At 42.6% G+C, this 14,990-nt stretch overlaps 1 protein-coding gene across 5 annotated transcripts in view; it reads left to right on the forward strand.

Annotated features, from left to right (window-relative positions):
- Window positions 1–328: 328 nt before the first annotated feature.
- CREB5 (cAMP responsive element binding protein 5) overlaps window positions 329–14,990 on the forward strand; it is a 412,989-nt gene continuing 398,327 nt past the window's right edge. For 4 of the 5 annotated variants that reach the window (XM_060108880.1, XM_060108882.1, XM_060108884.1 and 1 more), the window contains exon 1: window positions 329–375. The gene's annotated coding sequence lies outside the window, so the exon portion shown is untranslated. Of the gene's footprint in view, window positions 376–9,810; window positions 9,834–14,990 lie in introns of those variants that run through there. The other variant, XM_060108881.1, reaches the window with a different exon arrangement.

Genomic DNA, 14,990 nt, shown 5'->3' on the forward strand with positions numbered 1-14,990 from the left:
GAAACCATGAGGATTGTTTCCAAGCTGACTCACACCACTAATGTCAGGGAGCCGTGTCACACGGCGCTGGGCTCTGCGAGCTGTTGCTTGCGCGGTCGCCACTGCCGCCGCCACCGCTCCGCCGCGGGTGCACCAGGGTCCGCTCTTGGGGCGGGGGCGGGGCGGGGCCGGGGCGGAGCCCGCCCCCTCGGCGCGCCGGCCCCGCCCCTCCCTCCCTCCCCCACGGACCGCAATGATTTAGAAGTTCAGGAATCCCACGTGACGTCACCGGGGGGGTGATGTAATGCACTCTAAATAGAATGTATTGTAATCTTTGCTCAGTCCAACGTGGTCCCTTCACCCGGGCTCCGCTCTTGCCTTCTCCACACTTGTTTGGTAAGTTCCTAAAAATACGGCTCGGCCACATCTGGGGCTTTTGCATTTAGACACTTTTGTTGCACTTGCCGCGGGAGCCATCTCGGGAGCGTACTTGTTTGCAGGGGTTGGTTCTCGGCAGCAGCCGCGAGGTTACTTGGTCCAGTGGGCAGGTCGCAGGGCAAGGAGTAGGGAAGATGCGATGCATTTTTTTTGGAGGGTGATCTGTGTTTGTAAACACTTTGGCGGACCAGAGGGAAGTCCGGCCTCAAATGCTGGTGGACTGTGGAATCGGCTGTGTCCTGAGGCTATCCCAGAGACCCCACGCCGTGTCCGTCCCGGAGCGCGTCTTGGTGGCCGCCGCGCCGTGCGACTGGAGGGATGCTAACGTGGAACGAGCGCCGTGTCCGCCCCGGCGTGCGTGCGTGTGTGGGAGCGCGCGTGCGTTTCCCTGACACGGGGAACAGTTATGAATCGGGGGTGTGTGTTTGCCTCCAGAGACCTGGCAAGGTGCGGAACCCTCCAGAAGTGCGGTCAAGCGGCGGCAACGGCGGCGGCAGCGGAGACGGCGAGCCAGGAACCTTCCCCCGCGTCCCCAACTTCCCGGTGATGCGGCGGAACCCCCGGAGAAAGTTTGCAAACTTCCAGCGGGCGCGGCGAGGACGCCGGGTCACCTAGGGGGCGGACGGGCGGGCGGGCGCACGGGGGGCTAGCTCCCTCCCGGGTGCCGAACCTGCTGCTGCCACCTCTTCCGCAGAGCTGCCCACCGCAGGTGGTGGGCGCGCGCGCCGGGGGAGGGGACATCGTCCTTGGAGGGCACTTGGCTTTCACTCCAGGCGCGGAAGGCTCGAGCGTGGCGAGGCTCTCCTCGCCGGCACTCCTCCAGCCGCCTCTTGCCTCTGTCCGGTTCTCGCTGGCATCATTACCTCTTCCCCGCCGCTGCCCCAAATGACAGCTCCCGCTTTTGCCGCGGCGGCGCGGTGGCAGTTCTCAGGACCCGGCGGCAGAGTCTTCCTCTCCAGCAGATTCTCCACGGAATCGCTTAAAACTTTTCAAGACGTTCTTAGAGGGGCAAGACGCACAAAGGAACCAAGGAGATGTTTCCTTCCGGCGGCTGCATCCCGCTTTTCCTTTGCCATAGATTTATTTCGAGGAGGTAGTGGGGAGGTATCTGGTAGATAAAGCCTCTGATCTAGTCCACCCCAACTTTCCCTGAACGAGCGCAGCCTCCACTTGAGGCTTGTTCAAGGCCAGGAACTGAAGTGGGCTGCTTGTAGATTTCGTTGTCAGAGTCCGCTGAGTGTTTGATTTTTATTTTTCCCTCCCTCTCTGACATGTGTCAAGGAATAAAGGCTGAATACAGGTCCATTACGTCATTCTGCAGGCCAGTAAGTGTTTGATTAACAGCTTCAGATACTCAAGGGTTGGGGGCTTAGAAGTGCTGACAAAGCAACAATGCTTTCCGCCCCCAGCCCCCAACGTACTAGTACAATCGCCGGTTCCCTGGGCATCTTTATTGCCCTCTCCTCCCGGACCCCTCCTTCTCCACCCCCTCTCCCGCCCACACTGTTATCACTCTGGCCCTGCCTCCGCCTTTTACTGCTTTCCCTGGGGAGATCACAGTCCCCGGAGTGAGGGTAAGAGCTTCTGGTGGCTGAGGGGAGCGCGGTGCCTGCTCAGCGCACACACAATCTGCCCTTTTCTATTATTTAAGAAAGGCACCAGCGAGCTCGCTTCTCCAGGGCAAAAATGCTCAACTCTGATAGAAAAGGCATCTCAGGAAATGTTTAGAGACATTATGATAATACTGTGTCCCTGTGGTGACTTAGGAAAACAACACACTCGCTGCAAGCAAAGTACTTAATTTTACATAGCGCCTTCCTCAGACCGGTTATCCGAAGAGGGATGACTGAGGATGCTGACTAAACCAAATTTAGCCAAAGGCTCAAGACTAAACGTTTCATTTCCAAAGTGAGGGAATGTGAGTCGTCGAACCCAAAGTACCATACAATAAATTGGTGTGTGTTTTAACCTTACGTTTCTATATTTAAAGAGGAAGTTAAATACCTAAGTCATTGAATTGAGTCAGAATCCACGTATCTGGCAGTTGAAATAAAAATACTGTGTGTGACATGTTTAAGGGATAAAAGTAAAAAGAACTCGGGGATGGGGACGCTGCAGTGTGCAGCAGAAATCAAACAAGAGATTTCCTAACAGGCTTTTGGATGGGGGGTGGTGGGTGCAGAAGATTTGAGTGCTCTCTGATTTGGAGTTGGTGAAAGCTAAATAAAGGAAAATTTATATTCTGAGTATGTGGGAATTTCTTGAAGAACACATGTTTTGTTATAATCAGATCTACTTTCTTCAGTGTGAAAGCCATGCTGTAGAGTAGGCATTTGTAAAACTCCTGTCTGGGGTCTAATTGACATCCTTCCCCAAGTTTGTGGCAGTATTTATTATTTATTCACATCTAGAGATGAAATAGTATAACCTCCACACAATACATGTGCATCTAAAATGTTAAACTTCTTGTTTGTGATGCATACATAGACCTAAAGGGGAAAATGGCCCGGGTCACCAGCACTAGAGAGTGTGATTAATGATCAGTGATTTAGTGATCAGTGATTAGTGGTTTTATTCAAACTGTTACCTCTGACCAGAAGCACACATCAGAGGATTAACAGGCTCTTTAGATAAATGCTCATTAGTGGAAGGGGAAAAGCAAAGATAATAGGCATGCACCCAGGGACAACTTTCGAAGAAAATCATTCCCCGTCTTCAGAATAATAAGCTCTATTAACAGAAAGCCCTTTTAATTTAAAACTTGCTTTTATCTTGTAAATCAAAGTTAGATGTAAAAGTTTGTAGTGCCATTATAACCTAAATTTTCCCATATCCACTAGATGTGGATTATCTCAGTAGCGATATTTTTTTTATTTAAATAAACAATTGGACCTTTAGAGCAGCTGAACTCTGACAAGTCCTTAAGTCCCAGGGTTTGAAGGTGTCCCCCCTTCTAGAATGGAGAGTGCAGCTTGCTAACTAGATGGCGCAGTGTTATTTGGTGTTCTGTGCTGTGTCGTGCAGGAGTCTAAAGGAGCAAGTAGCTGCTTGCGAGGTGTTCTTCAACACTTACAACAAAGTTGATTCTGTGTAAGGTTGGAGGCTAGACAGTTCTACAAGTTTTTAGTCACATTTTCCATGTCAGTTAAATCTGGGGAGTTCAAGGCTACTGGAAAAATTAGTCTCATTACTAAAAGAAATTTAGAGCCAGGAAGGAGAGGAGGTACGGTAGTCCAGGAGGTACCTCTGGGCTGCAGAAGTGATTGTAAAATACCAGACCTGTTCTTTTTTTTTTTTTTTTTTTTTTTTTTTTTTTTACTGAGAGCTAGTTTCACAGTCTTGAGGTCTGAACTACTGAGGCAATACTCAAAGCTTTATTTTCTTCCTAATCTCGCTGGGGAAAAAGAAGTTACTAGAAAGAAAGGAAGAAAAATTTTGATTTGGTGTCTGCAGGAAGCAACACGTTGCTGATTTTATTCTACAGATAATGGTAAGGTGATGTTTATTACTCTTATTAAGCAGAAAGGGAACTTTGTAGTTGGTTCCAGGAGAATGATCTTGTAGTTTCATAGGTGAGATTCACAAATGGAATTCTTACTTTACACTAACTTTTAATGTTGCTTTTGTAGTTTCCTGGGACTTGATAGCATTTTGTTGGAAGGTTTTCTGTGTGCTTGTGTGTGTGTGTGTGAATAAGACCATTATTTCCTGGATAAAATAATGTTCATGAGCATGAGAAGTACAGTGGGGAAGCTACAAAGCATGTGAAATAATGTGCCAGGTAAGAATTCTCTTTTCCACAAGCTTTCCTGAGATTTTTATTTTTCAACTTTACTCAGACTAAACTTGTTTACTCAGCTGATATCTTCCAGCCAACTGGTTTTGAATGTAAATTGCTGATATCCATAAATTGCTTGTCAATCAGAAGTCAGTTGTGACCTTATATAGTTTATATATGAGCAGAGAGCTAATTAGAACATTCCCACAAAAAAGTGGAAACAGTGCCTTTATTTTTATATCTTTGTGATGTCGCAGCTTTTGTTTTGAATAAGGGGTTAAGTGAATAGTAGTTTGTTAGAGAGATTTTCCCTGTATAGCTTTTCAATTACAGTAAGTTGAAGATTTTTGTTATGATTATTTGTCGTTATTATTTCCCACACCTGTGGATTCAAAACCAATCAGTTGTAGACTTTCCGTGGCTGTTCATACTAATGTCAGGTTCCTGCTGTCCTGATTTCTTACTATAATTTGCTGTTTAGCAATGATGCACCACAATCTTATAGTGTTTCCTTAGCATTTCTTTGCTTCTGATTAAGGTGAAAATTATTTTGTGGGGGGGTGTGATGTTCACTGGATCACCAAGATGCGAATTTTGTGTCACATTTTGTAGTTGGTTTTCTTCTGGTTATGTTGTTAGATTAAAATTGGGGATTTGAGTGGACTTATTATTTTAGTCATCTTTTTTTCTTCTTCTTCACTTCAAAGCAGTGCTGTTAGCCACAAAATTAATGTGATCATGGCTGGTGTTTCCCATCTATATGCTTCTTTTGCTTCTTCCAAATTGGATTTCTACAGCAATTTAAGATCTTTTTTTAGAGACAGCTTTCTTGGATGAAGATGGAACAATGATCTCAGTCAATTCATTATCTTGTCCAGTTTGACTACCAGCTGTATTATGGGAATCAACCAATGCTTTTATAAATTAGTGTTTAAAAATGTAAATCTAGGACTATTTCTCTGAATCCTATTTAAGAAAATTATACAGTTGAGATAAGGTAATAAACTGGGGTTGGGGGGGGACCGGCTCCAAATATTTAAATGTGAGAAAGAAGCACTTTTAGATATGCTAAACAGACTTAAAGAACCTTTTTGTGTTGCTATTTGTAAACTAAATAAGCTATCTACTTTATGGCATTGTTTTACATAGAAACTCTGGCACTTTAAAAATGACATCATGTTTAATGTTTTCACTAAAGAGTTCTTACATTTTGTAATTAGGGAAAAAATGGACAATTAGTGTTTTTTGAGGATCCATTAGTATTCCATTGTTGGGAATCACAAATCATGGATTTAATGTAAGAAAAGAGAAGAGAGAGAGAAGGCTTTTACAAGTTTCCAGGTAATACTGGTAGAAACAAAAGTAAAATTTTGTTTCTGTTGCAGAAACAAAAGTAAAATTTTTTCAAGCTCTTACTGAGACTCTGGTACCTTCAAAATAAAACGTTAAAAGTTTAGGGTAAATTCCTGAATGTATAAGATGTTACAGTGACCTTTCCATATTTCTTTCCTCCAAGCTCACTCTGTTGCCCATTTATCTTTTCCGAGAAATAGATCAGAATCAACTTAACACTTTAAAAGTACATATTTTAGCCGCTTCCTTCTACTTCCTCAAGGTTCATATTTGTAATCTGTACCCTAAGATTAACAAGGATTGAAAACTACCAGGTTGGCATTTGGCTTGAACTAATCTTAGTAAGAGTTCCTCTTGGCTTAGGGGTTCTGATGTGAAGTAGGCTTGTGTGATAGCATTAAACAGAGCTGGAACTGGAGGGAGTCTTCTTATTGACAGACCAACCTCGTCACTTTGCAGAGGAGGACCTCGGGCCTGGTGGTTCTCCTGGCTCATCTAAGGCCGAGAGCTGGAGAGTGCCAAACGGAGCCTAGAAGCTGGGTCCCTGCCTCCAGGTTGGGTGGTCTTTCCATGTGTCGGGCCGTAAATGCCCTTGTCCTGAAGGAAGCATAACCATGGCTTTGGATGCTTTGCTCTTTTCAAGCCTTTTGATCACTAACCTTTCAATGACAAATTTTTATCAGATCTTTTGAATGAATACGCTGATCATATAAACTATAGTTTCTTTTTTTTATATAAATTTATTTTTATTTACTTATTTTTGGCTGTCTTGGGTCTTTGTTGCTGCGCGCGGGCTTTCTCTAGTTGTAGCGAGCAGGGGCTACTCTTCATTGCGGTGCGTGGGCTTCTCATTGCCGTGGCTTCTCTTGTTGCAGAGCACGGGCTCTAGGCGCGTGGGCTTCAGTAGTTGTGGCACATGAGCTCTAGAGCGCAGGCCCAGTAGCTGTGGCGCACGGGGCATGTGGGATCTTCCTGGACCAGGGCTTGAGCCTGTGTTGCCTATGTTGGCAGGCGGATTCTTAACCACTGCGCCACCAGGGAAGCCCAAACTATAGTTTCTATTCTGGTTATTTTTATATATCTGCAATGTTAATTTTTCTAATATTGGCCTCCTTATTTGAAGGCCACTCTTCTTCTTTACCAGTATGATTAGACATGCCCTGTAAAACTACACCATTCAGATTTTATTTGAGACTAAAAGCCAGGCAAAACAAAAAATGGTCTATAGGACTGTCTCAGAATAAGGCAGTAACTTCCTTTACTTCCTGTCTTTTCTTTTTCATCTCTGAGGAAGGGATCCAAAAAATTCTTAAAGTTAAAATAAATAATCTTTCTTTTTGTTGAATAGAGTAACAAGTGCTGTTTTCACTCTGGCAGATGTGCTTTTGCCTAGGATCCGTCTGTAATATATTATCTTTCCAGGCTGGTGTATATGAGAGTGTTTAGAGGTGAATAAGGAATGAGTTGAGTCTGGAAGTATGCTGTTCGAGGTTTGACTGGCAAAACTTGACTAATCATAACTAATAGAATTCATGCATGCAACATAGGGGGCTCCAGAGCACCAAACATTTGATTTAAGATGATGTTTAGGTTTTGCTGTATTTAGGATGGAGCACAAGAATATCTCAACAGAAATCTTGAATGCATCTACTGTATGTGTTGTTTGGCCTGACCCACAGTTTTCCTTTCCAGCTCTTTGCATGAACACTTTAATATCAGAATTTAGGTCTCTTTTATTCTTTGATTACACTGAGGAGCCCCTGTGTTGCATGATTTCTCAAATATAACACATTTCAGCCAGTTTTATGCAGTTCTCTCTCTGCTGGCTTCCCAAGGGGGGAAAACCACACGAAACAAAAAACATCTTTGTTTTTGTTTGAATTAGCTGATTATTAGAAGAAATACATTTTATCTCCGTTTGCCAGATCTGGTGGGACCATTTTACTTTGTCAAAACAAGATTTTCTTCTTTAAGTCAACTATAATGCTGTTTGGCTTCTGAATGACCAGGTACTAATCCATGCACCAGGGGTAGAAGGCTTGAAGGGTGAAGACCACTTCTAGCAGGGTACCTAGGTATGACGAGGTGTGCCATTATGAAGAGCTGATTTGCCTCACTGCAATGACAGCATTGTCAAGAAAATCATTGCCTTCTGGAAGGAAAGAAATATTATAGGCTCAGACTTCTGAATTTTGAGCAGGGGCTGATGCTGTGCTAAAGATGACCCTCAGAATGTTGAGGGTCTCCATGGTGACTTATTAAACTGCAGCAGGATAAAATATTCACAGGCTAGAACTTGACCATCTACATCTTAAAAACCTTAATAGTCCTCTTCACTTATTCTCTGCATTTTCCTTATGCTAATGTTTTTCTAGATTTATTTTTTAACATCCATTCTAGTTACTGTGCTTCCATGAGTAACCCTGCAATAACAAATCACAAGTGTGTGCACAGCAGAGAGGGGATATTTTGCCATAAGCAAAATAGATTTCAATATCAAACTTTAGAAGAAACAATTAGCAAGACAAAAGAAAGAAAGGTTTGAAATCCGATTGGTGGCATGCCAGGCTCTGCCATTCCTAGCTCTGCAACAGTGTGGTTTAAGGCAACAGGAAGAGCCTGAGAGGCCAGAAGAGGGTATCCCCAAAGTGCTGCCTTGAACTCATTATGCTTCCCTGCCTCAGTTTCTTCATTTGTGATAAAGGAGTGTTGGTCTTGACCATCACTTTCCAACAGTGGGAACCACAAATGCAAACCGCATATGTAATTTTAAATGTTCCAGTAGCCACATTAAAAATAGTTTTAAAAAATCAAACAGGTGATGTTAATTTTAATAATTTTATTTAACCTAATATATCTGAAATATTATCATTTCAACATATAATCAATATAAAAATGTTGATGAGATACTTTATGATTTGGAGCAGGGGGAACTAAGTCTTTGAAGTCTGGTGTGTGTTTATAATTACCCCACATTTCAGTTCGGACTAGTCACATTTCAAGTGCTCAATAGCCACATGTACCAGTGACTATGGTGTCAGGCAATGTAAATCTATAGGCTGTATCAATGGTTCTAATCCAGGCAGCCCAATAGAACCACCTGTAGAGTTTATTAAAAAAATACTAATACCGGGCCTCCCTGGTGGCGCAGTGGTTGAGAGTCCGCCTGCCGATGCAGGGGATACGGGTTCGTGCCCCGATCTGGGAGGATCCCATATGCCGCGGAGCGGCTGGGCCCGTGAGCCATGGCCGCTGAGCCTGCGCGTCTGGAGCCTGTGCTCCGCAGCGGGAGAGACCACAGCAGTGAGAGGCCCGCATACCGCAAAAAGAAAAAAAATAAAAATAAAAAAAATACTAATACCTTCCCTGTCCTGTCCATTTTGACTTACTTGGTTTGGGGTGGGGGCTTGGGCCTCTATATTTTTTAAAAGCTCCAGAAATGCTTCTAAAGTTTAGCCAGGGTTGAGAATTGCAATTCTAACTGATCACTAAGGAATCTTCTACTCTAATATTCCATGATTCTATTTAAGGAAAGGGATTGCAGTAAAGCATTCAGAGTTCAAAGGGCAGCAAGCGGTTATTATTAGTGTGCTGCACTCCACAAAACATGTTTAAGAAAATGTAATTAATACAAATGAAAACGTGCAGATTAAACATTTTAGAAGATAATTCTTTGTACCACAGAGGAGCTCGGTTTTGTGTAAGTTTCAGATATGGATTGTTTGCTTCCTGAGAAATCTTAACTTAGGATTTGGTTTGCATGCAGACTCTTAGAAACCCTCCGTTTTGGAAAAGGTCAAGATCACCACATTTCAGTTATTTTGCTAGCTTACTTCTTTGCCCCAGATACTACTTGCCTTTAGCTGGTTTTGGAGGGATGCTTTTACTCTATTTGAGACATCTGGATCCCCTTGTGTTTCTTCCCTCTAAGCTTTTAAAAAGCTTCGTGTCAGACCAAACTTGCTCTCTGCTCATGTCAAGATGTTAGTTGTAACCCCCCAGACTTAAAGTGTTCCTTCTATTTGTCATCCTTTAAATACTAGAGAATCAATATTTCTCAGTACACACCAGAATGTTTTCCTTTAATAATTTTTTGAACAATATACCAGCTTGCGCATTCAGTAAATGATGCGAAGAACCCCAAAATAAAAAATAATAATTTCCGAACTCCTCACCCATCTTCTTTTGAAGTCAACAAACAGCATTGTTTGTGGAGGAGAGGAGAGACCTCGGGGACGGTCCCTTGTGACTTCATGCTGCCGAGAGCCTCTGCATTCCCACATTCGTGAGTCATTTCACCCTGAACCTCTCTCCTTATCCCCTGCATAGCAGTCTGGTTCCAAGTACATGTCTCTCTAACCATGTGCTTTTTAAACGTGACTTGAAACCTTTTTTAGGTACAAAGCTACACGTTTCTCTACATTTTGTGGTTGTAATATTTGTGTTTTCTGTAATACCATTCATCGGGAGAATTTTAACCCCCATTCATTAACACACAGCTTTTTTTTTAATAAGTATTTTTTTAAATTAAATTAATTAATTAATTTATTTATTTTTGGCTGTGTTGGGTCTTCGTTTCTGTGGAAGGGCTTTCTCTAGTTGCGGCAAGCGGGGGCCACTCTTCATCGCGGTGCGCGGGCCTCTCATTGTCGTGTCCTCTCTTGTTGCGGAGCACAGGCTCCAGACGCGCAGGCTCAGTAGTTGTGGCTCACGGGCCTAGTTGCTCCGCGGGCATGTGGGATCTTCTGGGACCAGGGCTTGAACCCGTGTCCACGGCATTGGCAGGCAGATTCTCAACCACTGTGCCACCAGGGAAGCCCAACACACAGCTTTAATTCCCATTTTATAGATGGAGAAACTGAGAGACTGACACTGTGTTCGTTAATTAGAAGGGTGGTCAGTGTGAGCTAAAAGCTCGTGTTTATTAGTGCCGAAATATAAGCACTGCTCTGGATGGCTTCCAGGTGGGGAGTTCCCAACTGTGTATATTATTGCATTTGTCTTTGAATTTATAAATAATGTTCTTTCTGATACTTTTCCATGCATTATTTTTACATCAATGATTTCTCTGCTAACTCTTACTTCCCAGCTTCAGGCTACATGTACAGACCTGGACTGATTAACAAATACATATGGGTATATCAACCTCTTAATATGGGATCTGTTTTAAAAGTTGCTGGAGACATCTGTTACAAACCTGTGTTTTTGGTGGTATCAAAGGAAACTTTCTTCAGGCTAGTTTGTGATTGACTGTTAGAGGACTTTGTGGAGAGACTATGAGATTAAAGATGTAAACTGTTAAACCCTTTTGGGTATTGAAAGGAGAGGGTTTTAGGTATTCATTTAGTGAGCAAAATAGACTTTAGCCCTGGCTCTTGAATTGTCTTCAATAAAACATTTTAACTCTCGTTTTACCAGTGTCCTGTCTTCATACTTGACCTGGAGCCATGTGCTTTGGAGTATTTGGTTTTTGTTTTCTCCTAATAATGACTAGGGTTGGACTTAGTCATTTGCAGTCTCTGTCTACACCTCTATATTGTCAGTGGATGAGATACAAGCTGGGATTAATAGTGTGATCTGTGACCAGTGCCAGGGAGGGGCCACTTTGGGTCCCTTTCTAAGCATTATACTTAATTTATACTAAAGTTAAAGTAATTTTAATGTCCACACATATATGTGGTTATTGTGGTTAAACTTGTATATAAACAAAACCTTAGCCAGTGAAGACCAGAATGTTACTGGTATATATACTTGTAAATGTGATTATCATCTTTTTTAGGATGCCCATGGATAAATTTTTCCTCCTTTTGAGCAATTGATTTAGATACACATATTGGTGATTAAAAGATATTGCTAGATTAAAAAAATTGAAGCCATCTTTTAAGACACTCTTCTTTTCTAATAAGGCCTGTCTAAGCTCACATTGTTTACAATTTCATCTTCCAGCTTTGTGAAGCCAGATGACTAACAACCACCATTCTTGTGCTGTGTTGGTGGATGTCATCAAAGATGATGGTGCACAGTGTTTTGGCACCACGAAGCAGCGTGTAATTTGAAATTGTACTTTTTGCTAAATACCCATGCTAATCTTCAAACCATTCAAAACATTAAAAAAACAAAACAAAACAAAACAGTGATCTCTTCCCATTGGATGGATGTAGTTCTGGCAGAGAAGCACAGTTATTTTTTTCATGTGCCTCAGAAGCACTCAGAAAAATCAGGGAAGAAAGAAATTACACATAATTGCTTGATATGCCCTTTTGGGAGGGACATTCTTAAGACAGGCAGGTTAACCCTTTAACTCAAGATTCATTTTTACCCTTTCCAGGAAGTATGCTTTTTTTTTTTTTTTAAACCTGAAGCAAAATAACTGTAGTATCTTTAAAAGGAAGGCTGTAAATGGATGCTTAATCTTTACTTAACATTTAGCAGATATTTTAGGAGGTATATTTAGGAACTCTTATATTCCTTTACATAGTTCTTGTTATTTAACGTTTGTTTAAAAAATAGAGGATTCTGGAGATTGGTTGCACAACAATGTGAATATACTGAACACTACTGAACTGTGTACTTGAAAATTGTTAACACAGTAAATTTTGCTATGTGTATTTTACCATGATTTAAACAAAAAGGGGGGATAAGATTTGCTTGTACCCGTTCCCAGGATAGAGAAATAGAAGGCATAGACCACTTGTTCAAAGTTAGGTATAGCAGCTTTAGTGTCTTAATGGGAGGAACAAAAATCTAAAGAGGACTTTTGTACTTCAGGCCAATGCAGAGAGGTGACAGATGTGTGATATGATTCTGACATATTGGATAATCCAGAGAGGACAACAATTGGGCACATGGCTCAGATTGTCTCTTTTCTGGAGACTGGCTCAGATCTGGATGCATCCTGTATATAGAAAGCTGTATCATTTAGTTTGAAAATCACACACCATTTGGCATTATTTAAATATCTCCATTTGTATTGACTTGATTGCTTTCTCAGTGCAAGGATATGTTCAACTAAGAGCTATGAAAAAACAGAGCCTTTGGTTTCTGTAAGGGAATATAAACCCACACCTCTCCTCCCCTTCCCCCCTTTCCTTCCTTCCTGCCTTTATCAGCTATTTACTGAGCATTTGTTATGTGCCAGGTACTAGGGATACATGATCAAAACCCAACACAGTCCCTCTCCTCCCAGATCTTACCAGTAGGAGAGACACCAAATAGGTCCTTGCAACAGAATGTTGTGAGAGGGTGAGGGGGTGCAGGTCTGGAGGCAGAAAGCCCAGTGAGGGTGCTAGTGTGGTTGTCCAGACAAGAGGTGATAGTGGCTTGGGCTGGGATGGTGCCAGATTCAAAAGCCATTTAAGAAAGAGGATCAATATGACTGGAGAATTGATTACTCGATAAGGGAAGGGAGAGGGGTTTATTCATTCTAAGGGAAGAGGGAACCAGGCAGGAGAAGCCTGACCCAGTAATGAAGTCTGGATTGTCCTTTGTGGTGGTAGAGGAGGGGAGGGTTTCTGGCCCAGTGCCCCATGGGCTTGTGTCAGAGTCCTTGGAAGAGAACAAAAAATAACTGTGAACAAAAACTCAAAGAGCCACTATAACTAAAAGCTGTAGCGCAGGTGTTGGGTTGCAAGGCAGTGCAGCTTTGGCGTTTTGTGTCAGAGAGAGGGGCCTTACCCCTCAAGACAGCCACAGTTCTGGCACTCAGGGGGGGTCCAGTGCATGGCCAGGTATATTAGTTTGCTAGGCCTGCTGTAACAGAGTACCATAAACTGGGTGGCTTAAACGATAGAAATTTATTCTCTCACAGTTCTGGAGGCTAGAAGTCCAAAATCAAGATGTCAGCAGGATTGGTTCCTTCGGAGGGCTGTGTGAGAAAATTGTTCCAAGTCTCTCTCTTCGGCTTGTAGATGGCTGTCTTCGTGTCCAAATTTCCCCTTTTCATAAAGATGCCTATCATATTGGAGTAGGGCCCACCCTGAAGACCTCACTTTACTTTGACTACCTCTGTAAAGACTTTATCTCCTATTAAAGTCACATTCTAGGGTACTGGAGATTTGGGGGACACAATTCAGCCCATAACAGTAAGTATGCCCATCAAGAAGGCAGCACCCAGGGCAAGTAGTACTGGGACCCTAAGGGAGCTGGCAGGTTGGGAGTTGTGGGAATCATAAGCAGACATTTTTTTAGCACATGTTTAAAATAGATTTCTGATGGACCCCCAGAAAAACTTAGAACAAGTCTTCAGAGATGGGGGTCTATACATTACCAGGAATGGACAAAGCCAACAAAACAAGTCCATACTTTAAAATAGATGCATATATATTACACTGATGAATGAATTTGCTGATGTGGTCATTGTCCTTGGTTTGGCCTTGAATTTGTCTTCAGAGTTTGTGAAAGAGCAATGCCAAAAGGGCAGCACCAACTTTTAACCTTGAGAACAAAGAATGAAATACAACTGTAGTTTGTCACCCTGCCAGACTTAACAACCGTTGTTTTGATGTGTTAATATTTACTGACAAGGACAAAAGCCACCAGTTCCCATAAGCAACAGACACATCAAGTTGAACATAGGTGTTTCAATGCAGGAAGAGAAGTAATTCTGCTTTTCTAATTGTTGATGGACAATTTATGCCTATGCGCTACCTCTGTTTTACACAATGAAAGCACAGAAGACAAAATTTCGTGTTTTAAAAACGTATCATCATAAAAAGACAAATAACCAATTTAAAAATGGGCAAAGGATCTGAATAGACAGTTCTACAAAGAAGATATACAAGTGGCCAGTAAGCACATGAAAAGATGTTCAACATCACTAGCTATCAGGGAAATGCAAACCAAAATCACGGTGAGGGCTTCCCTGGTGGCGCAGTGGTTGAGAGTCCGCCTGCCGATGCAGGGGACACGGGTTCGTGCCCCGGTCTGGGAAGATCTCACATGCCGCGGAGCGGCTGGGCCCGTGAGCCATGGCCGCTGAGCCTGCGTGTCCAGAGCCTGTGCTCTGCAACGGGAGAGGCCACAACAGTGAGAGGCCCGAGTACCGCAAAAAAAAAAAAAAAAAAAACACAGTGAGATTACCACTTCACACCTACTAGGATGACTATAATAAAAAAGACAGACAATAGCAAGTGTTGATGAGGATGTGGAGAACTGGGAGCCCTCATACGTTGCTGGTGGGATTGTCAGATGGTACAGTCACTTTGAAAAACAGTCTGGCAATTCCTCAAAAAATTAAACATAAACCTTATGATCTACCAATTCCACTCCTTGGTATACACCCAAGAGAAATGAAAACATATGTCCACACCAAAACTGGTACATAAATGTTCAGAGCAGTGTTATTCATAATAGCCAAAACATGGAAATAACCCAAAGTCCATCAACTGATGAGTAGATAAACAAAATGTGGTATATCTATGTGTTGGAAAATTATTTGGTCATA

The sequence above is a fragment of the Mesoplodon densirostris genome, chromosome 9 (genome assembly GCF_025265405.1).
Source record: "Mesoplodon densirostris isolate mMesDen1 chromosome 9, mMesDen1 primary haplotype, whole genome shotgun sequence".
Taxonomy (NCBI): Eukaryota; Metazoa; Chordata; class Mammalia; order Artiodactyla; family Ziphiidae; genus Mesoplodon; species Mesoplodon densirostris.